General features: G+C 42.4%; 1 protein-coding gene and 1 long non-coding RNA gene across 3 annotated transcripts in view; one reads left to right on the forward strand and one right to left on the reverse strand.

Moving 5' to 3' along the window:
- LOC129867587 (uncharacterized) lies at positions 1–27,223 on the reverse strand. Of its 2 annotated transcripts, XR_008761642.1 has the most exons (4): positions 26,689–27,223; positions 5,234–5,789; positions 1,610–1,809; positions 2–1,513 (listed from the first exon to the last, which is right to left on the reverse strand). It is a non-coding gene; the product is annotated as an uncharacterized LOC129867587 (long non-coding RNA). The 2 variants fall into 2 exon arrangements; XR_008761641.1 differs by having other exon boundaries at positions 1–1,809.
- Positions 18,650–27,311, forward strand: part of LOC129867585 (nuclear factor 1 A-type-like) — a 336,739-nt gene continuing 328,077 nt past the window's right edge. The window contains exon 1 of the mRNA XM_055941091.1: positions 18,650–18,731. The gene's annotated coding sequence lies outside the window, so the exon portion shown is untranslated. The remainder of the gene's footprint in view (positions 18,732–27,311) is intronic.

Raw genomic sequence — 27,311 nt, forward strand, 5'->3', positions numbered from 1 at the left:
GTCGGGATAGGGGAAGGGGCTGGGGATGAGGGGAGGGTGGTGGTGGGTCAGGGAGACCTGCCAAGACCATGAGCACAGATTGTGTGGGACAGCCAAGGCTGGGGCCTGCCAAACACTGGGTGAACAAGTCTCTCTCCAGACACGCCGAATCTCTGTCACCAATGTGCCACTGTTGTTCGTGTTTTGTGTTAGTATGTGTGTTGTATAATGCTGATGTGTTGTAGGTCGTACAAATAGAAATGGTGACAGAACCTTGAGAAGTGCCTCAGCAAGCACATGACAGCTTGGCTGGGAAAGTAGCTATAACATAACCATCTTGGCCGACGGAAATGTGATCACTTTAAGTACTAATAGTGGAGGTTAAACTATTGTACAAATTAAACAAACAACAATAAATGTCTATATGTATTACCATGTATTGGGATGAAAGTACTGCTGTAGCACAGGAATACACATGGGGCACCAACGGGATGCAATAAAAGCATACGGAACAAGTATACAGCCTGTAAAAAAGAACACCTTACATCAAAGTATACTTCATAAAGTTTGTGAAGGATGTAATGGATTTATTCCATAGTTTATATATATATATTTTTTATCTAATACTTTTTTTGTAATTTAGTAGACACTCTTATTCAGAACAACTTACAGTAGTGAGTGCATACATTTTCATACTATTAAATAATATAATATTTATAGATTTAGATGAATTCAAACAAGGCAAGAACAAGTCATGTCAAAAAGTTACCGTACATTTAGCTAAGTATTATCAATCAATATTTACAGCAACAAAGAATATAAGAACACAGTGTACATATATTTGAATTCAAACAGAATCAAATTCATGTAGTTCCAAACTAGTACTTTGGGTATTTCTTTAGATTGCGGCCTCAAAATGTCACAGAGACAACTGAACCAAACATAAAGACATGAGTCTATCACCAATGTGAGCGGAACAAAGGTCATGTACCTGTGCATGATATTACAGAAACCATATTAAAGCAGTTTATTACACTTATAAGCTATGCATATTGTACAGTTGTGTGTATTATTTTTCATTGTATTACGATGCTGTTCCAGAGGAAACAGAGCAGGAGGTCAACATAAAACATCAGTTTGGTCAGATTCTGAAATGGTGATGCTACTGTTCATAGCACAAGGGGATGTGGCAAGCAGCCATTGTGATGAAGAACCCTGGTGTCATGACATCGTGATAGGGTCACTTTTAGATTTTGGTTAGTCTTTTTGCAAGTCAGAAGTGTCCTTATACTGTAGTATCTCCCAACACAGTCCACAGCTGTGCCTTGCTCTCCATGCTCTGGGGACAGGTGGGAACCCAAGAGCAAGGGATTCTGGGTAGGCAAAAAGAGGAACCTGGTCGAGAGATGGTATTGCCATGGAGAGATTGCTCAAAGGAGGGACAGTCACACGTCAGTCCACCTACCTCTCACAAGCTCCAAATCAAATGGGTGGTGAAAAACGAACAACCAAAGAGCACTTTAACTTCGCTAAACTGGAAGAGGGGATGAACAAAAAAAGGATAATTAAAGAAAATTAAAAAACAATGTGTACATATGCAAATGAGTTTGGAAATGTCAAATGTGCATACATTTTCGTTGACCCCGTTGCATTCCTCCCAGCTCAGCCTGGCTGCACCGATGACAGCTCAGCCATTGTCCAGACACCCTGCTTTACATATCACAGTGGCCTCCCATCACCGCGGGTTACCCACGCCGCCCATCAGCGCCTGTCGTCACGGAAACAGAGCCTGATGCAGAGTGACAGCCCCGCAAATGACTGACTGACTGACTGGTCACGAAGGGAGAGAGGAAGAGAGGGACATAAGGATAGGAAGAGGAGAGACAGAGGAAAGGGGATATGCTCAGGGCTTAGCTAAACTAGAGAATATACAAACATTTGATTTATGCTAATGTATTCATTCATTTAATCAATTAGTTGCTGACTGTTAATCAAATACTGTATGAGTGTGACCTGGAGCTGTGGTTGTTTGTCGGTTTCTTTGTCATGTGTACATCTAGTCTGACTTCTGATGAGAGGTTGATGTCAGTGAGGGGGAAGAAAGTGACAAGATATTGTCAAATCAAATATTTTAGATATTGAGAGTGACAGTGTAGGCTACTTCTGTAGAGTAAACAGAGGATGTATCAAGGCTACCATGTGGAGTGCAACTGAAAGGCTTGAAACCAAAATAATGACTGATAACAGGTCATATAAATGTTTTAATGACTGGATTTTTAAAAAATCAACATTTTAATTCACATATAAGCATAAAGTATATTATTAAGTAGCCTATCTATGTATTGAAACCATGCAGGGTGGGGAAAATGTGCTATTTTAGCAAATTATTAATCCATACGCATTAAAAAGAGTTACAAGATTTTCTTTGATTGATAAAGCTTTTGAATTTGTTCAGGTACTGATGAAATGCTGTCTGTTTTCAAGACCAGCAGTGAACTGTTGGTTTCCCCCTGCTGGTGAGAATATAGAAGGCAAGCACATTTCTCCAGCTTCAACAAAATAGCATTTGTAGATTTCTTTCTGTGGAGAATTCTGCAGTAAGGGAAAGAACGTATACATCTATAAAGTACCAGTCAAAAGTTTTAGAACACCTACTCATTCAAGGGCTTTTCTTTATTTTTACTATTTTCTACATTGTAGAACAATAGTGAAGACATCAAAACTATGACATAACAAATATGGAATCCTGTAGTAACCAAAAAAGTGTTAGACAAATCAACATTTTTGCCTTGATGACAGCTTTTACTGTACATCTGAATGTTTACTAAAAACTATATAGAATGTAGAATAATAGTGAAGACATCTAAACTATGAAATAACACATATGGAATCATGCAGTAACCAAAAAAGAGTTAAACAAATCCAAATTTTTTAGATTTTATATTCTTCAAAGTAGCCACCCTTTGCCTTGATGACAGCTTTAAACACTCTTGGCATTCTTTCAACCAGCTTCACCTGGAATGCTTTTCCTTTTTTTCCCCCCCCCCATTTTCTCCCCAATTTTCGTGGTATCCAATCGCTAGTAATTACTACCTTGTCTCATCGCTACAACTCCCGTACGGGCTCGGGAGAGACGAAGGTCGAAAGCCATGCGTCCTCCGAAGCACAACCCAACCAGCCGTACTGCTTCTTAACACAGCGCGCCTCCAACCCGGAAGCCAGCCGCACCAATGTGTCGGAGGAAACACCGTGTACCTGGCCCCCTTGGCTGGCGCGCACTGCGCCCGGCCCGCCACAGGAGTCGCTGGAGCGCGATGAGACAAGGATATCCCTACCGGCCAAACCCTTCCTACCCCGGACGACGCTATGCCAATTGTGCGTCGCCCCACGGACCTCCCGGTTGCGGCCGGCTGCGACAGAGCCTGGGCGCGAACCCAGAGACTCTGGTGGCGCAGTTAGCACTGCGATGCAGTGCCCTAGACCACTGCGCCACCCGGGAGGCCCCTGGAATGCTTTTCCAACCGTCTTGAAGGAGTTCCCACATATGCTGAGCACTTGTTTGCTGCTTTTCCTTCACTCTGCGGTCCAACTCATCGCAAACCATCTCAATTGGGTTGGGGTTGGGTGATTGTGGAGGCCAGGTCATCTGATGCAGCATGCCATCACTCTCCTTCTTGGTCAAATAGCCTTTACACAGCCTGGAGGTGTGTTGGGTCATTGTCCTGTTGAAAAATAAATGATGGTCTCACTAAGCACAAACCAGATGGGATGGCGTATCCCTGCAGAATGTTGTGATATCCATGCTGTTTAAGTGTGCCTTGAATTCTAAATAAATCACAGACAGTGTCACCAGCAAAGCGCCCCCAAACCATCACACCTCCTCCTCCATGCTTCACGGTGGGAACCAGACATGCGGAGATCATCCGTTCACCTCTGCGTCTCACAAAGACACAGCGGTTGGAACCAAAAATCTCAAATTTGGACTCATCGGACGAAAGGACAGATTTCCACCGGCCTAATGTCCATTGCTTGTGTTTCTTGGCCCAAGCAAATCTCTTCTTCTTATTGGTGTCCTTTAGTAGTGGTTTCTTTGCAGCAATTCGACCTTGAAGGCCTAATTCACGCAGTCTCCTCTGAACTTAAAATGTGTCTGTTACTTGAATAAAGCATTTATTTGGGCTGCAATGTCTGAGGCTGGTAACTCTAATGAACTTATCCTCTGCAGCAGAGGTAACTCTGGGTCTTCCTTTCCTGTGGTTGATGGTTGATGGTTTTTGCGACTGCACTTGAAGAAACTTTAAAACTTCTTGAAATGTTCTGCATTCACTGACCTTCATGTCTTAAAGTAATGATGGACCGTCGTGTCTCGTTGCTTATTTGAGCTGTTCTTGCCATAATATGGAATTGGTCTTTTACCAAATAGGGCTATCTTCTGTATACCACTCCTACCTTGTCACAACACAACTGATTAGCTCAAACACATTAAAATGGAAAGAAATTCCAGAAATCAACTTTTAACAAGGTACACCAGTTAATTGAAATGCATTCCAGGTGACTACCTCATGAAGCTGGTTGAGAAAAGGCCAAGAGTGTGCAAAGCTGTCATTAAGGCAAAGGGTGGCTACTTTGAAGAATCTAAAACATAAAATATATTTGATATGTATAACACTTTTTTGGTTACTACATGATTCCATATGTGTTATTTCATTGTTTTGATGTCTTCACTATTATTATACAATGTAGAAAATAGTAAAAAAAAAAGAAAAACCCTTGAATGAGTAGGTGTGTCCAAAGTTTTGACAGGTACTGCATATGCTCTCTATGATTGATAAATGGGATGAATGTTAAGTGAATTATGATATCAAACATTAAAATGTTATTTTGACAATTAAAAAACATTAGTGGTTCTAATGGCGGTACAATTGTCTAATGATCATTTAGATTCCCAACAGTGTGCTGTCATAGGGCTCCCGAGTGGCGCAGCGGTCTAAGGCACTGTTTCTCAGTGCTAGAGGTGTCACTACATACCCTGGTTCGATCCCGGGCTGTATCACACCCGGCCGTGATTGGGAGTCACATAGGGTAGTGCACAATTGACCCAGCGCTGTCTTAATGGGAGGGTTTAGCCCGGGGTAGGCCGTCATTGTAAAATAAGAAGTTGTTCTTAACTGACTTGCATAGTTGAATAAAATGTTTTAAAAACTCTACTGCTACCCTACCACAATAGACCAATAACATAATTCATAACTGTTACCCATGAGTCTTTGCTCTTCTTCTTCTTCTTCTCTCTGGTGTGGCCACGAGGTTGGGTGGAGGAAGTAAAGACTGCAAAGGTAATTGTTTCTGACTGCTGCTGCGCTCACCTGGGGCTCAACATATTGAGAGACTAGGACATCCATTATGAATACATGAAACTTAACAGGGAGAGATGTGGCCAAAGACGCAGGCTAGCTTGTCAGTTGAATGGCAGGTTATCTTAAAGGACCAAACACCTTTATTTATTTCATCATTGCTCTATTTTTGTGACGACTGAATATGGATAATTAAAGCACGAGCGTATAAATTCAAACACACACACACCCACACACACAAACAATCAAACACACACACATACATACAAACATGCAAGGATGAACAAAGACACACACGTATGCAAACACACACACAGAAAGAGAGAGCAGTGTCCTGTACCTGGCAGTGAGTTGTAAGGAGAGCCCAGGAGGGCCTGACAGGCAGTGGGAGCTGGCGCCTGGATGGTGGATTGGAAGCTGAGGAGGATTCAGAGCTGTTGGCTCCAGTTGAAGACCTGGCTGTGAGCAGGGGAGGACAGAGATCAGATCTCACTGCTCAAACACAGCCCCTCTCAGCCACACACACACACACACACACACACACACACACACACACACACACACACACACACACACACACACACACACACACACACACACACACACACACACACACACACACACACACACACACACACAAAAGCCACTGCCAGCCTGCCTGGCCACACTCACTTTGAAAGCCATTTTGTTTGTTGTGTCACTTCACCGTTCAAAAAATGGAACAGGGGGGGGGGGGGGTTTAGGGGGGCATATGCCTGTCCCCACCCACCTTCAGCAAATGTCCCCCCCCACAAGCAAGGAGCTAAGCTGACACAAGCTGGGCAGGTTCCCCCCTGTCATATGGCACTTTCACACAAAGCACATGTTTTTCTGAGGGAGTAACAGTCACAACAACTTCCCAGCCAAAGACAGGCCTCACGTCTTGAGTGGCGTTCAGAGTGCCCGCCGCCGCCCGCAATGTCATCTGGGTTTGACATGATGCGCAGAGGGGTCCCCTTTCACTGCAACCCCCTCCCCACACCCCCAACAAAGTTGGGGTCACCCATCTCACCAGTGCTCACATTCACATCAGTATAATATAATATGATACCCACTGGGATCATTATGGATAAAAGCCAGTGTGACATTTTCTGTCATCTACTATGTCAAAATGGCCATAATTTCATTACAGACATATCAATCATTGCATCAACCAATGAGAAAGTATATTAGCCTGTAGATAAAAACGTGTACATAGATGTATGCAATAATGGTATGGTGTCCTGTTATTGACCTCCAGACATCATATGTAAGTGTTCATTTTTGTAATATGAAATATTAGCCTTTTTTAATTACTTGAGCCGAGGACATCAATAATTTAAAAGGTCTGATAAATGTCTGATAACACACACACACATTTGTTTTACTATCCTTTTGGGGACCAAACAATTGATTTCCATTTATAATCCTATTTTCCTTAACTCCTAACACTAACCCTTAACCTAACCCTAAAATAACCCTCTTCCTTGTGGGGACTGGCAAAATGTCCCCACTTGTCCTAATTGTCCTTGTTTTACTATCCTTTTAAGGACGTCTCACAAGGATACACACACACACAGAGAGAGACACACAGAGAGAGAGAGAGACCCCAGGAAGAGTAGCTGCTGCATGTGGGATCCTCATAAACTAAACACCCCCATTAATCAAACCCTTAAGTGGACACATTCAGTCCTCTTATCTCAGTCTACCTGTCTATCCATCCGTCTTTCTTTCCCTCTGTCCAGACGCTTCACCAGATTGCCAGGCCCCCTCTCTCTGTCGCACTTTAGAACCCAGTCTGCTGCCTACTCCCCCAAGGATGGACCAACACCTGCTGTTAGCAGTCACTGCCCCCCCCCCCTTGCCCCTCATCCTCCCTTGCCCCTCATCCCACACTCCCTTGCAATTTCTGTGAGCCACATAGCTCCAGGGTGAGCCACCAAGGGGGGGAGAAGGGACACGGGAGAGAACCCCAGATCCTCACCCCCTTATTCAGCTCAACTGGCTCAAGGTTCATTGCCTGCAGACCTCATTGTTCCATCCATATGGTTGTGTCGCTTGCTTCCCCCCCATTTTTTAGTCATGGTGGAATTATGGGCAGCCTGACCTGACCTGCACGCATCTGGGTGAAAGAGGTGAAATCGACCAATGGAAAGAGAAAGAAGAAGAATAACCACGGCATGTGGTGAAGACTCAGCCGTGCGCAGCAGTCCCCTCATTGACTAATGGGACATACAGCATTATGGCGTAGTAGGGCACACATTACGTGGGCTAAAGTAAAAAGTAAAGGCATGTTGGTTTGGTTCTAACTAACCTGGGTCAGATACTTTTAAGAGTAAATATCTATTAAAGCAGCAAATCAGCAGTTGAAACAATAACAAAGTGAATTCCCCGCCCCTGTTTTGGTAAAAAGCTGAGGAATGGGGCTGGAGAAATGTAACCACTAAAATTCATAGACAGAGCTATGGATGACATCAAAATTATAGTTTTAACCATGTTTTAAGGCTATATAGTGTTTGTTTACATTTACGTTGTTTACAAACATTGGAGTAAAACAGGCTTATATTTTGGGGTTCTGATGGGGTTTAAATCAAATCAAATGTTCAAATCAAGGAAAATTGATTTGATTTGTACCCCATCAGAACCACAAAATATAAGCTTGTTTCACTCCAATGTTTGTATGACAGTTAAACTAAGCTAATGAGGCATTTATAAGTTATTCTGAACAAAAATATTAAAGGCAACGTGTAAAGTGTTGGTCCCATGTCTCATGAGCTGAAATAAAAGATTTTCCATTCATACAAAATGCTTATTTCGCTCAAGTTTTCTGCACACATTTGCTTACATCCCTGTTAGTGAGCATTTCTCATTCTCCAGTCAATCTAATGTTCATTTCTTTACCATAAGCCGCCTCCATCGTCGTTTTAGAGAATTTGGTAGCACATCCAGCCGTCCTCAGACCATGTGAAACCAAACCAGCCCAGGACGTCCACAACTGGCTTCTTGACCTGTAGGATTGTCTGAGACTAGCTATCCGGATATCTGATGAAACTGGGTTTTCACAACCAAAGAATTTCTGCACAAATTGTCAGAAACCATCTCAAGGAAGCTCATCTGCGTGCTCGTTGTCCTCACTAGGGTCTTGACCTGAATGCAGTTCGGCATCGTAACTGACTTCAGTGGGCAAATGCTCACCGGTACACTGGAGAAGTGTGCTCTTCATGGATGAATCCCGGTTTCAATTGTACCGGGCAGATGACAGACAGCGTCGTGTGGCGAGCGGGTTGCTGATGTCAACATTTTGAACAGAGTGTCCCAGGGTTGCGATGGGGTTATGGTATGGGCAGGCGTAAGCTTCGGACAAAGAACACAATTGCATTTTATCGATGGCAATTTGAATGCTCGGAGCTACCGTGACGAGATACTGAGGCCCATTGTCATGCCATTCATCCGTCTCCATCACCTCATGTTTCAGAATGATAATGCACAGCCTCATGTCGCAAGGATCTGTACACAATTCCTGGAAGCTGAAAATGTCTGCATCCTCAGACATTTCACCCATTAAGCATGTTTGGGATGCTCTGGATCGACGTGTACGACAGAGTGTTCCAGTTTCCGCCAATATTCAGCAACTTTGCACAGGCATTGAAGCGGAGTGAGACCACATTCCACAGGCCACAAGCAACAGCCTGATCAACTATTTTTGTTTTGGGGGGGTGACCAACAGATGCATATCTGTATTCCCAGTCATGTGAAATCCATAGATTTGGGCCGACTGAATTCATTTCAGTTGACTGATTTGCTTAAATGAACTGTAACTCTTTATTATTTTTTACTTTAGTTTATTTGGTAAATATTTTCTTAACTCTTCTTGAACTGCTCTGTTGGTTAAGGGCTTGTAAGTAAGCATTTCACGGTAAGGTCTACACTTGTTGTATTCGGCGCATGTGTCAAATAAAGTTGGATTTGATTTGATTTTGATTTGAACTTTGAAATTGTTGAATGTTGCGTTTATATTTTTGTTCAGTGTATATTCTTCAAGAATCAATAGGTACATATAATGAATTTCTAAGTCAAAAAATGGATGTAGCAACTGCAGATTGACCCTTTAAGGTTTATAGTGTATAAGTATTGTACTAAGCCTAGTTAACCCATTGGTTCTATCGAATGGAAGAAAAAATGCCAACCCTAATTCTTGGATTCTTGTGTCCTTTTTAAATTAGAAGAGACAAGTGAGAGAATCATCTGTCTAAATGAGAGCATTGATCTATGAATTGCCGGGAGGAAGGAAAATTGACGCTAATCATTATTATTCCTTTAATAATTCATGCTCATATTGCTGTCACAGAATCAATTTCAGGACATGAGGTATACCGCCACCAATATTACCCTCACAGTGTGTGTGTCAAAGACAATTATGGAATGATAGAATTTTGGCTCGAGCTCCGTTAGGGGTGGGTACTGTTTAGAGCTGGTGTCCAATGTGGATCTGTCAATCAAATGAAGCCCCTCTGGAAGCATGACTAAATGCAGGTTTTGTAGTCCAAGTCTAGCCCAGCAGGGAAGGATGGTCAAGGACACAACATTGGGGCCCACACGTCTTCATTGTACCAGCTTAGATACTTCTGCATCACTAACTCTCATGCCATCCATCTCTGATCGTTTCTGGGACAAAATCCAAAAGTGGAAGAAAATATTCATCCATTTTTTGACAGGCACTCCACTTTAAGTTCATTTTAATGTTAATGTTAGCTACAACCTAAATCAGTCGCTTCCAGAATTTAAATCCATTCTGAAAAAAAAAACTTGCCGAGCATATCTGAACTTAAATTCTCTCCTCTGTCCAGGGGCACAGTTTCTCACTGAGTGCAGGAGTCTTGGATTTGTGTTTATGTGCACACAGAAGCAATATGACCAGACAGACACATACTACCAAATAAGGAGAACTCAGACCTCTCTGGTTCCATTCAGGGCTTAGTGTCTGGAAGTGAGACACAAGAACACAAGTGTAGCTACAACCTTACTAAAGTCAATTGTAAAATACCCACCAACTCTGTAAAGGCATCAGCATGTTTCAATTCGGCTGTCGGCTAGGCGAACCGAACGAGTGCGCTCGCATACTCCCTTAAAAGAGCTTCACTTGAAAAATGAGAAAAAAGAGGCAATAGTGTTTGTCCATTTTGAGACACCGTAGCCAGTATACTCTTCCTTAAAATAGTCACAATTTATCTAAGATAATTTAAGAAATCTGTCATTCACTTTTTGCAGAGGAGATCTTAGTCTTAATTTTACATCTAACTAAGATGTTTGGTGTAGTATTTCTCAATACAAAATGTGCATGAGAACGAGTCGTCTCTCGTTGAATGACAAAGACTTTATTGAAGAATCCTTACAATTGACCAATCACGGACGAAGGGGCATAGACTTCGGCTCCAGAACTTTGGCTGGCCTCGAGAAAAAATGTAGTGTGCCTGAACAGCCCCAAAAAACATTACTTAAGTCCAGAACGAACAAAAAAGTCTGTTTCGGCTGGGAAGCATGTGGACGCCTTAAGTCAGCCTGGCTCTGAAAAGTATTTAATCCACCTCGATGTCACATTATTTTAAAGTGTTATTGATATGATGTACAGGTAACTGCCTAAAATATAAAGGAAACAATTCAGTTAATGAGGGATACAAAGGATATTGAAGGGCAGGTGATTCCACACAGGTGTGGTTCCTGAGTTAGTTAAGCATTTAACATCCCATCATGCTTAAGGTCACGCATAAAATTCCCAGTTGCCCATTATTTTGGCTAGAAGAAGAGATCTCAGTGAATTTGAAAGAGGGTTCTCAAAGGAGCATAGGGGGTTTAAAGGGTGTCTGTCTGTGTGTCTCAGTTACTAGAACTCAACCCAATTGAACACTTATTGGAGATTCTGGAGCGACGCCTGAGACAGCGTTTTCCACCACCATCAACAAAACACCAAATTAGGGAGTTTCTCATGGAAGAGTGGTATCGCATCCCTCCAATAGAGTTCCAGACACGTGTAGAATCTCTGCCAAGGCGCATTGAAGCTGTTCTGGCTCGTGGTGGCCCAATGTCATCAAGACACTTCATGTTGGTGTTTTATTTATTTTGGCAGATACCTGTATCTACTTTCTCTAATTTGGACAATGCAATATGAAGACATGTGCAACCAATGTACTGTAACCGGCTAGGGCGGCAAAGTGCCTGACCCTTCTATTGCAGTAATGGATCCCAGGCTACATCCCAAATCACACCCTATATGTTGCACTACTTTTGAACTGGGCCCATAGGGCTCTGGTCAAAACTACTGCACTATGTAGGGTATAGGGTGCCATTTGGGACAGGCGAGGAGTGTGATGGTGCTGCTGAGTGCTGATCCATGCTAATGTGGGAGCCAAAGCCAGTAAAACCATATGGCAGAACCCTATGCAGAACCCCATGCAGAACCCTATGGCAGAACCCTATGCAGAACCCTGCGGCAGAACTCTATGGCAGAACCGGAGGGACAGCGCCAGTCTAAAGCCGGGGCTAATAGAGCTACCTACTGCAGATCCACTTGACAGCGCTCGTTAATTATCTTGTTTAAACACTTATTACCCAGCATCTGTCAGTCTAATGACGCACACACACACCCTCTCAGCAACAGGGGGGCACCGAGAACAAAAAGACTTCCTCCTTTGTTAAAGCCAGTCCTCATGTATGTCTTTATAGCACTGCAACGTCACATTACATGGTCTGGATTCAAGAGAACATTCATGAGTGTTACGTTCCCCAGTTTCTGTGTTCTGTTTTGTATTTGAGTGTGTGTTTCAGGAGATGGCTTCCTGAAGTACTCCCCAACCAGCTGATTGGTCAACCCCAGGCTAATTGGTGATTGGAGCTGACCCCGCCCCCTCATCAAGAAGCAGCTGACACTAATCACCATTGCCACCTGAAGATAAAAGCCAGTGTTCTGCCCCAGGAGGGTAGAGATTTGGAGTAGAGATTTGGAGTAGAGATTTGGAGTAGAGATTTGGAGTAGAGATTTGGAGTAGAGATTTGGAGTAGAGATTTGGAGTAGAGATTTGGAAGATTGAGAGAAGAGAGGGGAGAGAGATGAGATTTGGAATAGAGATTTGGAGATTGAGAGAGAAAAATTAGATTGTGATATAGTGTGGGTTGTGTATCAGAAAGTGTGGTATGTACTGTTGTTGTTGGTAGCAGTTTTTCTATGTCCTGTGTTTGAGTGTTTGTGAAATCATTAATAATTACTCTGTTTCATTTGTTCCCAGGGGGGAAGGAGAAGGCACTTTGGGAGTGCTTAGGCAAGAGGCCCGAGGGCATACATATACCCGTAGTATATTTACTGTCTAGGCACACTAGGTAAGACCTGGGCGGACCACCCCCTGTATTTTGGTTAGGGCACCAGGCGGTGTTAAGTTAGGTAAGTTAAGTGGGTAGGCAGGTTAGATAGGAGAGGGGGAACTTTGATATTTACTTTCTTTGCTTTGGTTCCGTCCAGCCCCTTTTCCCCATATTACCGTGTAAGAAAATAAATTCTAGTAAACGGTAAATTCTGCTTTTGTGTCATCCTTACTCGCACCTACAGTCCATACCTCTTGCACTTCAGAGTTGAGTTGTAGCAGGGAGTTGCGTTCCCTCTTCTCAGAGGCGTGCGTAACAATGAGTTACTGAATATCTTCTCAACTCTGTTATTTGACATTCCTAACTAGTTTTGAAAGTACTGAACTTATTTAAAGGTGTTGTCACAGAAGGAAAGGTGTGGATATGAAATGAACTGTTAAGGGAGGACAAGCATGGGCTAATGAGCGTAATTAAAGGCACTTACTAATGACTGTGTCCTCAAGTGACACAGTGGAAGTCCCCAGCTTCATTAATAACTATTAATCTCTGGTGATCAGTGCTGGAGGCCGGGGCAGCCCCTGCATACGCTATTGTCACAGCAGTTAGCTACCCCCGGCCATATTGGAGTCCCCACTGAGCAAGTGGTGCTATTCAAAGGTGATGAAGAATGACTCGAATGGACAATACATACCCCGACAATATAACAGGATTGTGTTCTGTAGGGACCAAACTGAAGAAAACAGACTGAAAGGAAGAGGGACTTTTGTTTCAGTCCCGTTGTTTCAAACCTTACATATTCATTTCCGTTGCAAAACTTTTAAAAATGTTTTCCAACTTTTTTAAATGTTTAAATGTTTTCCTGGTTAACTCCATTAATTTAAATTAGGGTAGCAATTTCAAACCTGCTTGACCTGAAATGGACGTGGATGAGGGTGTTAACTGTAGAGCTTCAGAGCGCTGGAGGGCAGGTAGGGGCTCGGACCATTTTGAATACAACCTCTCGTGGCTCGGTTCCAGCACTCATAAAAACATCTGTATCTATACAGCATACCAACGAATAGCCCCAATGGTTTTACTGTACATACAGTACAGCACATGTCCAATGGGTCAACTATCCTCTGTGATAAATGTACTGTACTGACTGCACTACATTAGTGTTTTTAATATAACTACATCTCATGCTAATCTCCAATTACTTTAACTTGCACCTTTAATGTAGAGACTGACTTTATTTTATTGGATAATTGTTTACTCCAAACGAGCACATTTCAGACAATGTTATTCCTTTTCATTTAATGTGACTATGAGATGTAGAGCAGCATTGCTCTCGAACGTCACTGCAACCCGAGTCCCGTTGAGTCCCTGCTGTATCTTTCTGGAATGGACACATGGAATGGAATGGCTCCATGTCAAGCACTCGTCTCTGCCGCACCGCCCTGCCCACTGTAACACCGGTATGGTATCAATGCCTCATATTAACATTTGGCATTCTGGCACTGTTTAAATGGGGTAAACAGAAACCTGTCTGGTGAGAGAGGATCTTAAGGATCAGATTTCAGGACGGGCTGGCACTGGCTCTCCTTAGATCCTGGCTCTGGTCCTCCCTCCCTGGTTCTGGTCCTCCCTCCCTGGCCTGGTCCAGCACCCACCACCCTCCACCCCACCACCCTGCCCTCTGCCCTCAGACCTGGGGGCCTCCAGGGGAAGACAGCCAGGCTCTGGGGCAACACTCCAGGTCTCCTGGACTGAGCCAAGGTTTCTTTCAGTCCACTGACCCTGCAATGTACAATACGTAGCCAACAACCAGCACAAGAACATTCTAGTTGCGCCCTGTTGTGTTTTGTGTCTGTGCTTCGGCTCTCTTCATTGTATCAGCTCTATGCAGTTCCTATTTTGTCTTATTGACATTCACATTGGGGAAAAAACAGTGACATTGAGGAGATATGTGAATGACTTAGAACCGCAGGGAAACTAAAGATAAAACAAAGAGGTACAATATGTCGGCGGAACGGATTAAACAGCCCAACTGGATCAGGCAAAAAGAGTTGCCAGACGAGCATTTAAAAAAATACATAATAATAAATGGGACAATGGTGGCCCGTACCAGTCAATATTAGAACTATTTCATCCTCTGGGTTTTGGATGTGAAAAGGTGTTTTGTTGAACAGTATCAGGACATGCAGAGGGTTCTGTAATTCCCTCTTGGGGGACATCACCCTCCTCGGCTCCAGCAGGGCCAGGGTGACTGCCAGACTGCTCGGCTTGTCTGTTAATCTCCACTCACTGGAAAGGGAAGCGCACGGACGGACGGCGCTGCCAACACAGGGCAGGCTGCAGATGGCAACACTGGCACAATACATCTTCTGTTTCTTATTTTTGGGCCCCCTCTCTGGTTTTGACTAGATAATATACTGTTTATGTCAGAATGGACCAGAATTGACTTTTCGTAGCAGATTAGGATAATTAAAGTAGAAGGTTAGGAGAATTAACATAGCAGGTTAGGAGAATTAGGTCACAGGTTAGCTGAAATAATAGATTTTGTCATACTTTTGATGTCATGATGTCATGACAAAAGCTGTAAAGTATCTAGCCATGACCCTCTCTCTTCCAACCTCAGTGTCTTGGCTGTTTCCACTGACAGCTACAATTCTGCTTTGCCGTTTCCATATTTTGCTAGTGATTAGATAATATTTGTTTTTATAGAAGTTGTGTCAACGTGTGTGTGTGTGTGTGTGTGTGTGTGTGTGTGTGTGTGTGTGTGTGTGTGTGTGTGTCTGTGTGTATGAAAATCACTACTCCGAACAAAGAAAAGAATATGGACAAAAATAAAAGGCAGAGCTAAAAAGAGAAGCTAGCCTAAGAGAGCAGGCCTATGGCTGGCCAAGACAAAGAAGTTACTGAAGCTTACATGCCTCTACTGGGCGTGAGTCAGGGCCTGGAGAAGGACATCTGCTAGGGTTAGGTGAACATATGTTTCCGTGGTGCAGTGTTCACAAAATTAAAAAAGTGATGTCCCTCCAATTAAAAGCCTAGAAAATATAATTAAAAGCCATAAAAATGATTTTCCTGTTTTGGGTTTCATATTTTGGTTTGATAACCAAGCCCTTCAAAAAATGAATCCTTTCAGAAGGGGAGAACATACTCATAGAGGGAGGAGGTGGAGGCTTGGCTGGGGATACACATTGTGCAGTTTATGTCACTTATTTTTGTTGGTAATCGTGTTGTACACTTACACTATGTTTACATTTTAAACACAAAACACAGAGCCTAAAGAGTTTGTTTTCTTGCACAGTTGTCTCCCACAATCATCTGGAATCACCATAAACATTTTGCTCAGTATTAGTCAACATGTATTTGCATTGCAAATTAATATTTAAAAAGCATGAAGTGAAAAGTCTGTGACTTCCAAGTATTTGGTATGTTTTACAGTTACATAAACTAATAGTCCTGAGGGAAAAAGACTGGTAAACATTTAAGTTCAGAATTTTAAATCACCAGTAGTGTATCCATAGCAACGCTTCAAATATTCTGTTGTCATAAAATGACAATGCTACCAGTCTAGATAACCTGTTTCTAAGTGTTGTGTTCATATCCAGCCCACAGAGGTTGGCCGCAGTGTGTCCAGCCCGAAGACCCCAGATGAAGTGTTTAGCATGCCGATGTGATTCACAGTGGCAGAAGGCAAGGGAGCGCTGAGCCTTACCGTAGGCAGATCAACGTAATTATGCTAAATAGACGTAAAGGGAGAGGGGCACACTAGAATTGTTCACTTCTGATTGCCAGGCGATGGGGGTAGGACCAGGGGAGCTGCTCAGGTGGACCACGGGCTCAGGATATTTTTGAGCTCACCGTCCAAACCAAAGGAAGGGACCTGCACTGGGCTGGCCCATCACTCACATAGGTAGATAGGCAGTACTTTACTTGGACTAAAATAAACACCTGTTCTTTCTTTGACAGACTGACCAGGTGAATCCAGGTGAAAGCTATGATCACTTATTGATGTCACCTCTTAAATCCACTTCAATCAGTGTAGATGAAAGGGGAGGAGACAGGTTAAAAACAGATTTTTAAGCATTGAGACAATGGAGATGGATTGTGTATGTGTGCCATTCTGAGGGTGAATGGGCAAGACAAAATATTTAAAATATTGTCTTTGAACGGGGTATGGTAGTAGGTGCACCAGTTTGAGTGTATCAAGAACGGCAACATTGCTGGGTTTTTCACACTCAACAGTTTCCCATGTGTATCAAGAATGGTCCACAACCCAAAGAACAATAAAGCCAACTTGACACAACTGTGGGAAGCATTGGAGTCAACATAGGCCAGCATCCCTGTGTAAATCTTTTGACAACTTGTAGTCCATTTCCCAACAAATTGAGGCTGTTCTGAGTGCAAAATGGAGGGAGAGAGGGGGGGGGGGGGGGTGCAACTCAATATTAGGAAGGTGTTCCTAATGTTTTGTACACTAACTTCTGATTTCATGTAGAGGGTCCTTCAAAGTAAGGACATATCTCCACTTTTATACAAAATTATTACCTACAATTATCTGTGCTACCTGTGTTTTTTTGTGAAATTCTCCGTTATTGCCTTCATTTTGAGTTGAGCGAGAGAGAGCAATCACCTTCAATCCCCCACATTGTCCTTTGTGTCCATGTCCTACTGCTCCCTCCCTCCCCTCTCCCTCAGTCTCCCTTTCTCAATTTTTCCTCACTTACAGCCCATTTCTCTTTCAGCACTTAACCTCGCTGGTAAGGCCCACAGCCAAAACCACATCACAGTGACGATTTTCAATTAATGCCTCCATTCATCAACTCTCCAGCATAGTATCATTCTGGAGGTCCCTGTTCTAAGGGGGAATCATTCTCAAGTCACCACATTGTGTTCTTGCTTACCTTTCAAAACCTAAGCATCATCTCACTGAATGCACAAACCCACGGTAAAGCAGTGCAACCTCTAATGGAAAAAATATTTCCATTATTTCTACACTCAACGAACGGTCTCATATCAAAGGAGATTTCACTGTATTGTCACAAAGACGGACAGGCTAATTTGGTCTGCTAAACATAAGCCATAACTCTAAATAAGTAAATGAAAGCCACCTGGTCTGACTAACCATTGAAGCAGCCTTGTCAGAGGATTTCAAAGATAGGAGGAATAAATATGAGCTTTCAGGTAACTGACTCAGGGGACAGCAGGTATTTTGTGAAGTTCAGTTCCAGTCACAACAATGGGGCCATTATGTGAGGGGGAAATTTAAGATGCAACCCCCCCCCCCCAAAAGTGTAGATTTAAAAATAATTGGACTTCTTCATTAAAGGAGATATACAGAGTTGCCTTATTATTTTCATTATCGGCAATAGCAACCCACTCCCTGGCCTATTCCCCTTTTCCTGTGCTCTGTTCAGTTATCTTGTGATGGACTGGACACAGGAAGATGCCTGAATAATACTGAATGTGAATTATGTATTTCAAATGAAAGGAATGTGTACACACTTTTTGAATAAAGTTCAAATCAGTATTGCCAAGAAATCAGAAATATCCTCATATTTGAAAAATAAAATAATAATTTATTACATTTAGATGTTAGTCTGATTCTAAAACAATACACATAGGGAGGGATATCTGATGTCAGTACATAAACATTTGAAATGTAAAATAGACTAGGCCTAGTCACCTGACACAATTCAGACCTCCGCGCGCGCTTCGCTGATTGTCGTCCCAACTGTTGTGGAGTTTTTGTTTCTCACTACCGTCGTTGTCCGTGGCCTTAAATATTCGTTATTTTGCCAATATTTTCATTGAAATAAGTAACACATTTTTTTACGTTTTAGAGGACATTAAACAAGTAGCATAAACAGTAAGAAATTGGCGACCGAAATGTGCTGTTTTTCGATGAGGAAGTATATCCTCAGGCTACAAACAAGGTAACGTTAGACCAGAAGGTGGGCCTACGAACGTTATCGTTTACTATGTCGAAAAACTCAAGTCGCATTTTCTCCTTGTTTTCAACCCAAAGAATTGGCACATTTGGTAAGTAAGTGTTTGATTATAATGTTATATAACAATTAGGCCACATTAGTTACATTAGTGCATTTAAAATGTCAAGTTCGCGTGCATGCGTTGGCCTACCTTGCTTCAGCTGTAAAAACGTATATTTTTAAATCAAAACTTTTTAATATTATTTGTTTGTATATGTTAAACGTACAAGTTTTGAAGGCAATTTGGGCGACGAAACTCGGCGCCTTGGGATATAGGACAAATGTTTTATATACACTAGATGGCTGACAGGGGGCAGGGTTTTGAAGCCTCCGCGCCTGCATCTTGGCGCACCCCCGCCGTGTTAAAATATATTTTGTAAGCTATAGAAATGCATTTATTAATGTCTACATTTGTTTGTGCAATGTTTATTCTATTATACACCATAATGCATACTTTTAAATTATATTATGTGAGTTAACATACAAATAAATAATTAAAACATTGTTTTGAAACCTCTAATGTTACTGTCCCCACTACAACAAAAATATACTTAAATCCATGTAAATTTGTTCTTGAAAAAGTGTAGAATTGCATTCATTCCTATGGATGACTGCGCCTTTGAGTAGTACCAATTTGGCCAACCAGTGGCTCGAAAGCCTCTCATTGGCTATACATCTATATTTTTTTACCTTTATTTAACTAAATACAGAAATACAGCCGGTATTTACAATGACTGCCCACCCCAGCCAATTGTGCCCTATGGGACTCCCAATCACCGCTGGTTGTGATTCAGCCTGGATTCAAACCAGGGACTGTAGTGATGCCTCTTGCACTGAGATGCAGTGCCTTTGACCGCTGTGCCACTCGGGAGCCCATTAACATAGCATCAACAATCCAGAGTTTATATACATCATTGTATAGAACTCTGTCAGAAGCCTGTAGAAACTTGCACACTGCTATATCTTGGGTGTGAGTCTGTAAAGATCCCAAAGTTTAGAAATGAAGTCTGTTCACTGCTGGTGCTGCTGGCTCCGTGTTGGTGTCAGTGAAAGCCAATTCCTAAGATGTGCCTCATACCTTGCCAACCGTCTCCCTCTTCATTGGACCGGAAAATTGTCTGGCGAGACCAATAGTATGGTGAGATGCAGTATTTGGATGTACAAAAACATACAGTTGGCGTTTGGTATCTGCCATTTTCGCAATTAACACTTTTAAAGCTGAATTTAATAGCTTAAGAACTTATCCCTAGTATCTTTCTCAGCTGGCAGTAAAGTTGTAGCTGTTTAGATAGTAAGGTTTGTATGAAAATCCACGTTATAAACTGGATGTTCGAGCCTTGAATGCTGATTGGCTGACAGCTGTGGTATATCACGGGTATGACAAAACATGTATTTTTACTGCTCTAATTACGTTGGTAACCAGTTTAGAATAGCAATAAGGCACCTCAGGGGTTTTTGGCATATGGCCAATACACCACGGCTAAGAGCTGTATCCAGGCACTCTGCGTTGCGTCGTGCTAAAGAATAGCCCTTTGCCGTGGTATATTGGCCATATATCACACCCCCTCTGGCCTTGTTGCTTAATTCTAGCCTCACTTCACCAGAGTGGGCCAATTTAGATTGGGATGCAAATTGATGCAGTGTTTGTGCAATTGTATAGCAAATCCCCCTTCCCTCGTGGATAGGCCTTCACATCCCAGTGTGTGTTACAGTGCAAAGGTCCACTACAGTTAGTAGCACTAATTGGTTAGATTATAGAATATTTCCATTGTAAAATCTATAAATCATTTAGGAAACTATTAATCAAATGTGTACTCTTTAACAGTGCATAATCAGCTGTGTGTACTCTATGGTATGGAATGTTGTGAAAGTAGGTTTTGAGTGGGCTCACTGCTGGGCAGCCGGGTGAGGACAAGGTGGCGTGGGCAGGCAGGGACAAGGTGGCGTGGGCAGCCAGCGAACCGGACAGCAGGGCGGGGACAAGGTGGCATGGGCCGCCAGCGAGCCTTGGGATGATGAAGGTCAGAGGAACAGAGCGTGGGTTGTTGCTGGCTGACATAGGACATCAGGATGACAGCTTTGGCTGCCACTCATCGCCACTCGTTCTGATTCAGAATGATGTGCCAAGATGGACATCAACACAGCGGGAGTTTCGGCAGGGTAACATCCCCATGTAGTGTACAGCGACTGTCTACTTTAAATGGCATAACAACACAATGTCTTGTTCTGGGGAAGGCGTAGCACTTTGGCAATTGGCATGCCTTAACGTCGTTTGGCTGCCATTCCAAGTGTCTGCAGGGCCCTCTGGCGAGAACAGGGCTCCTGGTTATATTTGTTACTAATGCAAAAAGGGGGGGGAAATGAGTTCCTCAAAGTTTAATGTTTCTGCCAACTTAACCATCAACTCTCACCACCAAAATGGATGAGTGTACCTTGATGATCCATTAAGATGTGGCTAAAGTTCCCAGGGTATAAATAGCCTTCAAGGGCACCAGGCAATATTTTCGGAGGATAATTAAACCAGGGAGAGGTCGTGCATGCTAGCCGGTCATTAATCTGTAAAGGGGAGGGAGGGAGGGGGGGGGGGGTTCACGCCATTTTGTGTTTGTTTGCTAAGCTTACAGAATTGGATGCTTTTGTTTTTGTGACATTCTGAAGATTCCTCCTCCATGTTATCTAATTGTGTTTTTCTGAATGAAGCATTATTTATCTTTAAAAATTAGCATAATGCTCAAAATAGTACAAGGCCGCAATTTAAATGACAGTATTTGTGTACAAACCTCACTGCTCTATTGGCATTTGCACTAATAATTTCCCTCATCGTCTGAGTACACAAAGGCACAAATACATTCCAAGTCATCATGTAAAACAGCAGCTCTCACAATATCATTGGACATAGATAACCTCTGAAAGCACATTTCCAGTGAGCACACTTACAGTTTAGGAGAGCCATTGACCGCGTGTCTTGGCTCTGTCAGCACTGGAGAGCCGCAAGTCTTGGCTCTGACCACACGTCTTGGCTCTGACTACATGTCTCTGACAGCAGTGGAGAGGCATTGACCACACATCTTGGCTCTGACCGCAGATCTTGGCTCTGACAGCAGTGGAGAGGCATTGACCACACATCTTGGCTCTGACCGCAGATCTTGGCTCTGTCAGCAGTGGAGAGCCATTGAGACGCACGTCTTGGCTCTGACCGCAGTGGAGAGCCATTGAGACGCACATCTTGGCTCTCTCAGCGGAGGAGATCCATTGACCTTATGCCTTGGCTCTCTCAGTGGAGGAGAGCCATTGACCTTACGTCTTGGCTCTGTCAGCAGTGGAGAGCCATTGACCTTACGTCTTGGCTCTCTCAGCGAAGGAGAGCCATTGACCTTATGTCTTGGCTCTCTCAGCAGTGGAGAGGCATTGACCTTACGTCTTGGCTCTCTCAGCGGAGGAGAGGCATTGACCTTACGTCTTGGCTCTCTCAGCGGAGGAGAGGCATTGACCTTACGTCTTGGCTCTCTCAGCGGAGGAGAGGCATTGACCTTACGTCTTGGCTCTCTCAGCGGAGGAGAGGCATTGACCTTACGTCTTGGCTCTCTCAGCGGAGGAGAGGCATTGACCTTACGTCTTGGCTCTCTCAGCGGAGGAGAGGCATTGACCTTACGTCTTGGCTCTCTCAGCGGAGGAGAGGCATTGACCTTACGTCTTGGCTCTCTCAGCGGAGGAGAGGCATTGACCTTATGTCTTGGCTCTGTCAGCAGTGGAGAGGCAGATGGTACTCAAGCCCCTTACTTTCCTTTACCTCCTTCTCCCTCTACTTTAAACCCATCTCTGTCAGCTCTGGGGCTGGTTGTAGACTCAGTATTTGGTGTGTTGGACACACATACACACACACATACACACACACATACACATACACATACACATACACATACACTCACATACACTCTCTCACAAGTGTATATAGGACCAGGTGGCTGTAATGTAAGGGGTCAGGTCTGAGGCTGTGTGCTGGATGCACTACCTGAATGTATTAACCTTATGCATTTTGCTGTCTCACATACTCCCAGTTATTCTCTCTTGTGGCATCCATTATTCATACTCTGATATTCTCTTGTCCTTGTCTTTCAGTGGGGTTGATAGGAATAATTGTCTTGATTAATTTACACATTAGTATTTCTGAGAAATGGACAACACAGTTTGCCTGACTAATTGGGGGGATTTAGGATCAAATTCTAAGTTGAGATGCATTGTTGTTTAAATACAGATTTGCGCTTCAGTTGAAGTTGTGTTTGTATTTCAAGATAGTATTCTGCCCTTAGAGCTTACTAGGTATTACATGTGGATGGCAGTATTTTGTGTGAGTATTGTTTTGCTTAGATTTTACTGTAGATGGTGGTCCCAGGGTGTTCTCACTACAGCGAATGCCAGGATGTGGAACTGAGTCCTGTGTGTGTGGCGTGTTTCTAATCGCTGGAGCACATGCGCAGCAGGTCCCTATTACTGTCCTCACTTAGCATCCACACTCAGAAGAGACTCCAGCCAAACCCCAAGTCACTAACACATCAGGTATGTCGCACCAAAGAGCTTTGGTCCAGGCAGCTGCTTTTTCACTCGCTCCCATTTGCTCATGATGTCGGGAAAACGAATGCGAGGAATCTTCACCGCACTGCTGATGTGCGAGCTCACTTCCCATGGCTGATGGCCCTGATAGAGCCTTCAGATTAATTGTTTCCTGCAGTTTAAGTTCAAAGACGTTGTTTGTGGTTTATACCGTATATAATATATACGTTGAGTATATAAATGAGAAATATTATTTATTTTGGTGCATGCTTTCCCATCTGCAGTTTTAACAACCTGGAACACAAAGACATCTGACAACAATCAGAGAGTAAAAATGCATGAAAACAAATTCCCTTGTTTGGAGTAAAGCTTCCTAGGTTTTGTCAAATGCTTCACTGGGTGCTTATGTTCTGCAAGTGCCGATGCGACAGATAAAAACAGGGAAAAGGTGCCCGGAAAGAAGTTTCCAAGACTGTTCAACTTAGCTATTAGGAAATTTTTGTGGGATACTTATTTCAAAGTTGGTTAAATTGGTCTATTTGGCTAAGCCCAATCCTGTCCTAGGAAGCACTAAGGATACTCAGCTCAGGGACTGGATTATCACACAGAACACTGGCTCTGACGGTTCCTCTGGCTTCAGCGAGTTTCACTGAGCGGAGCACCGGCTACAGCGTTGGGTGGCAGGACGCAGGCCTGCCTGGGGGTACAGCCATGTTTCACAAAGAGAAAAAGCAAAACACATGTTGACATTCATGTTTTTTTTTTCAGCATTTTGAATCATGGTTAGCAAGAGGAAGTGAACTAATGCACACATTTGCTTAATTTATTGGATTTGTGGATAAATTGGAAAAAGGTGCACGAGCGTTCTCCCTTTTGCCGGTTTCAGTTTAGAACGGTTAGAAAGCACTGTCGTCGTATATTATGACTAAGCTTGGCTTGTATAATTTTTAATTAATCACAAGATATTTTTGTAATGAAAAAAATGTTGCAGCCTAATTTACTTAATTTTGTACTTGTTTTGATACACTGTGTTTAGTAAACTGTTTGTTAATATTAAGGTATCCATGACAAATAATAATATGGAAATTGTCATTGATGCTTTGTCATTTTTCAATTGCAGAAATGAATGTATGGAGGACTTCTGACAGCAAAACGCATTGTGTTGATGACATACTGATACTCTGAAAAAAGTAAGGAAGAGAGAATGAAGAAAAGTCCATCTTTATCATAGCATGTAAATGGATACAAGGGTATGATTGTCAATCTTAACTTGTAAAAACTTCACTATCTAACTGTGAAGCGCTCTAATAACTGTAAAGCCCATCAGTGCAACACTGCCTTCTACTGGCCAGCTTATAGAGTTGACTGGCTGCTTTCTTTCTGTAGCATTGTTTTAATATCCTCAAATGTTTGGAAAGTGTTTACTTCGTTCGCTAGTTTTTAATGGGAAATCATAGTTGCTCATATTGAAGAACAGCTCTTAATGGTAGACATTTTATTAATATATTTTTTGCTTTTAATCAATATTGCATTATGTAACATTCCTATTTAACTGTAATTACCATCTGCATATAACATTTTAGAATGTAGTTTTAGCACATATATCATGCATACCATTTGATAACATGTCACATTTATTCACCTCGGTGACAATCGTCAGTAGCAACCATATTGCAACTTAATGTCGATGTGGTCGTATTCTTAATGTAATATCAACTTTTATCAAACCTACACGTAGAATCTTTTGATTTCTTTTTTTTTTGGGGGGGGGGGGGTCTTTTCATGTATTGCTTGAGTTAATTATTGTGACACAGGCCTGAAAGACTTGTCTGTGTAAATATGTGCTGCAGACTAATGCGCCTTGTAATTTGCATTGTATGTGGAGATAGTGCAGACTGTAGAGGCTCTCTGGCCGCTGATAACCTGGTGTACAGTAAACGGCCCCTCGCTTGCCGTGTGACACGGCTTATATCCCCAATCTCTCTCACACGAACACGCACAGAAACACACATAACCAATCCTGAACTTCCCACAGCTCTGGTCTGTGCAAACCTTCATCCATACTAAATGTAACAGCAAAATGACTTACATTGCCAACCAAGGTCAGCTATGTCAAATAAAAATAATAGTGATTCCTTTAATTGAGATGATATAAACAATTATTCTTTCCCCTTGTCTTTTAATATTAGAAAATGCACTGATGTCCAGAAAGTGTATTAAACTGGACTGATCCTTAAAAAGAGTAAAACAAAATTTAAAAAATCAAATTTTATGGTGAAAAGTAGTCAGAGAACAAGGTCTCTGAAAGCCAAATGTTTATTGAGATAACATGTTGCACATTAATATTTAGATTGTTGCCTCACTTTGTGATTTCTTCATCCGAGACTATACACTTTTATTTAATAAGATACTTTTTTTTATAGAATTCAAATTTATAAGGTTGAATCAGATTCTCCGATTCATACTTATAGTGTTTGTATCTCAGCCATTCTGAGAAAGGTCGGGAACATTTTCTCATATTTTATTGGGGAACAAAGTGTGCTAGAAAGTAAAAAAAAAAAAAAAAAAAGTGTTCACAAGAAGTGAAATTTAAGATGACCTCCCTCCAAACCCATCAGCGGGGCCTTTGGTCTTCAGAGTACCTGTGCATTTCTACTCCCCTCCCCAAAGCGCTTGCCATATCTCTGGCTGAATCAAATTCCATAGCCGCTATGCTACAATGGGAGAACTGTTTGATGGGCGCTCTGTCTCCTCCTCCCTCCCCTGGTTCAGGTATTCCCCCTGATGAGGAACTTGAGCTTCAGAGAGCACTGCCCGGGCATCACCTCTTATGGCCCTCCAGTCCTGCTCAATGCACTTAAAGGAAAATTCCACACAAAAACTATATTTTGGTACTTGTGTCATTAGTCCATTGTTGATATAGTCTCAAATGTTTTGCATGTAAGCAGTCACATTTTCAAGATATTGAACTTTCAAAATACAGAAATACAGCTGGTATGCCTCATATGATGCAAAATATGTGTGTTCAAAATACAGAAATATAGCCAGTATGATGCATTTTGCATCATATGATGATGCGTTTTGCATACCGGCTGTATTTCTGTATTTTGAAAGTTATGTATCTTGAAACTTGATTGCTGACTTGCAAAACATTTTGGGACTTTGTCAGCAATGCACTAATGAAACACGTACCAGAAGATAGGAGTTGTTAAAGGAAACTAACAGAGAAAGTCATCTAATTTGATTTAGTGAATTGATTGTACTGCATGCAATGGTGAATATGGGTATTAATAAAGTGAGGTAGTCAAGTACAGGTTGTCATTTTAAACATGCATAAATACAGAATATCTACTGTAGCCTAAACATACTCAAAATATATATATTTTTAAGTTCAAAGTGCACCATTTGAAATACTTTGAAAAACTTTACACTCAAAGTAAAGTAGTTTGGTCACTTACTTATCCTCAATACAATTTTAAAAGGCGTGAAATGTCTTCTGGACAGCATTGCTACACACAGCCTTGAATTCCTCCACATAATGTCCAGACTTTGTCTAGATAAAAAAAAAAATATATTAGCAGTGTCAAGTAAGGCAGTCAGTAAAAGTGACCACCCTGTGTCCATTTTTGTGGGGGGGGGGGTTGGCTTTAGTGGATCCTTTGCTAAAAGATAGACATTTGCCGGGAAAGGGGAGGGATTCGAAAAAAAACATTGCATGATAGTCTTTAAGCAGTTCCATCTGTCCGGCAGAAATGTCAGCCTAATAGCCTGTAGCGCTTCAGCCCACTGCCCTCACTCCCTTTCTCTACCTGACTCTGTCCTATTAAATCTCTCCACTCCTCCCCAAAAAAAAGAGAGCAGAAAGTCAGGAAAATAGAAGAACTTGTGCAGACCTAAGTCAACGGGCTAGTGGTGATGATGATAATGATGAAGAACAAGCCCTAATTACAGAGGGAGAAAAAACGACCCCAGGCACTCAGTGATGTGGAAAAAAGGCTCATCATTCTGGTGTTTTTTCTAAAGACGGCGCGCTCTCTGAGCAGTTGACTGCCGCTCACCTTGCCACGGGGTCTGCTTGAGA

This window comes from Salvelinus fontinalis, chromosome 12, assembly GCF_029448725.1.
Source record: "Salvelinus fontinalis isolate EN_2023a chromosome 12, ASM2944872v1, whole genome shotgun sequence".
Taxonomy (NCBI): Eukaryota; Metazoa; Chordata; class Actinopteri; order Salmoniformes; family Salmonidae; genus Salvelinus; species Salvelinus fontinalis.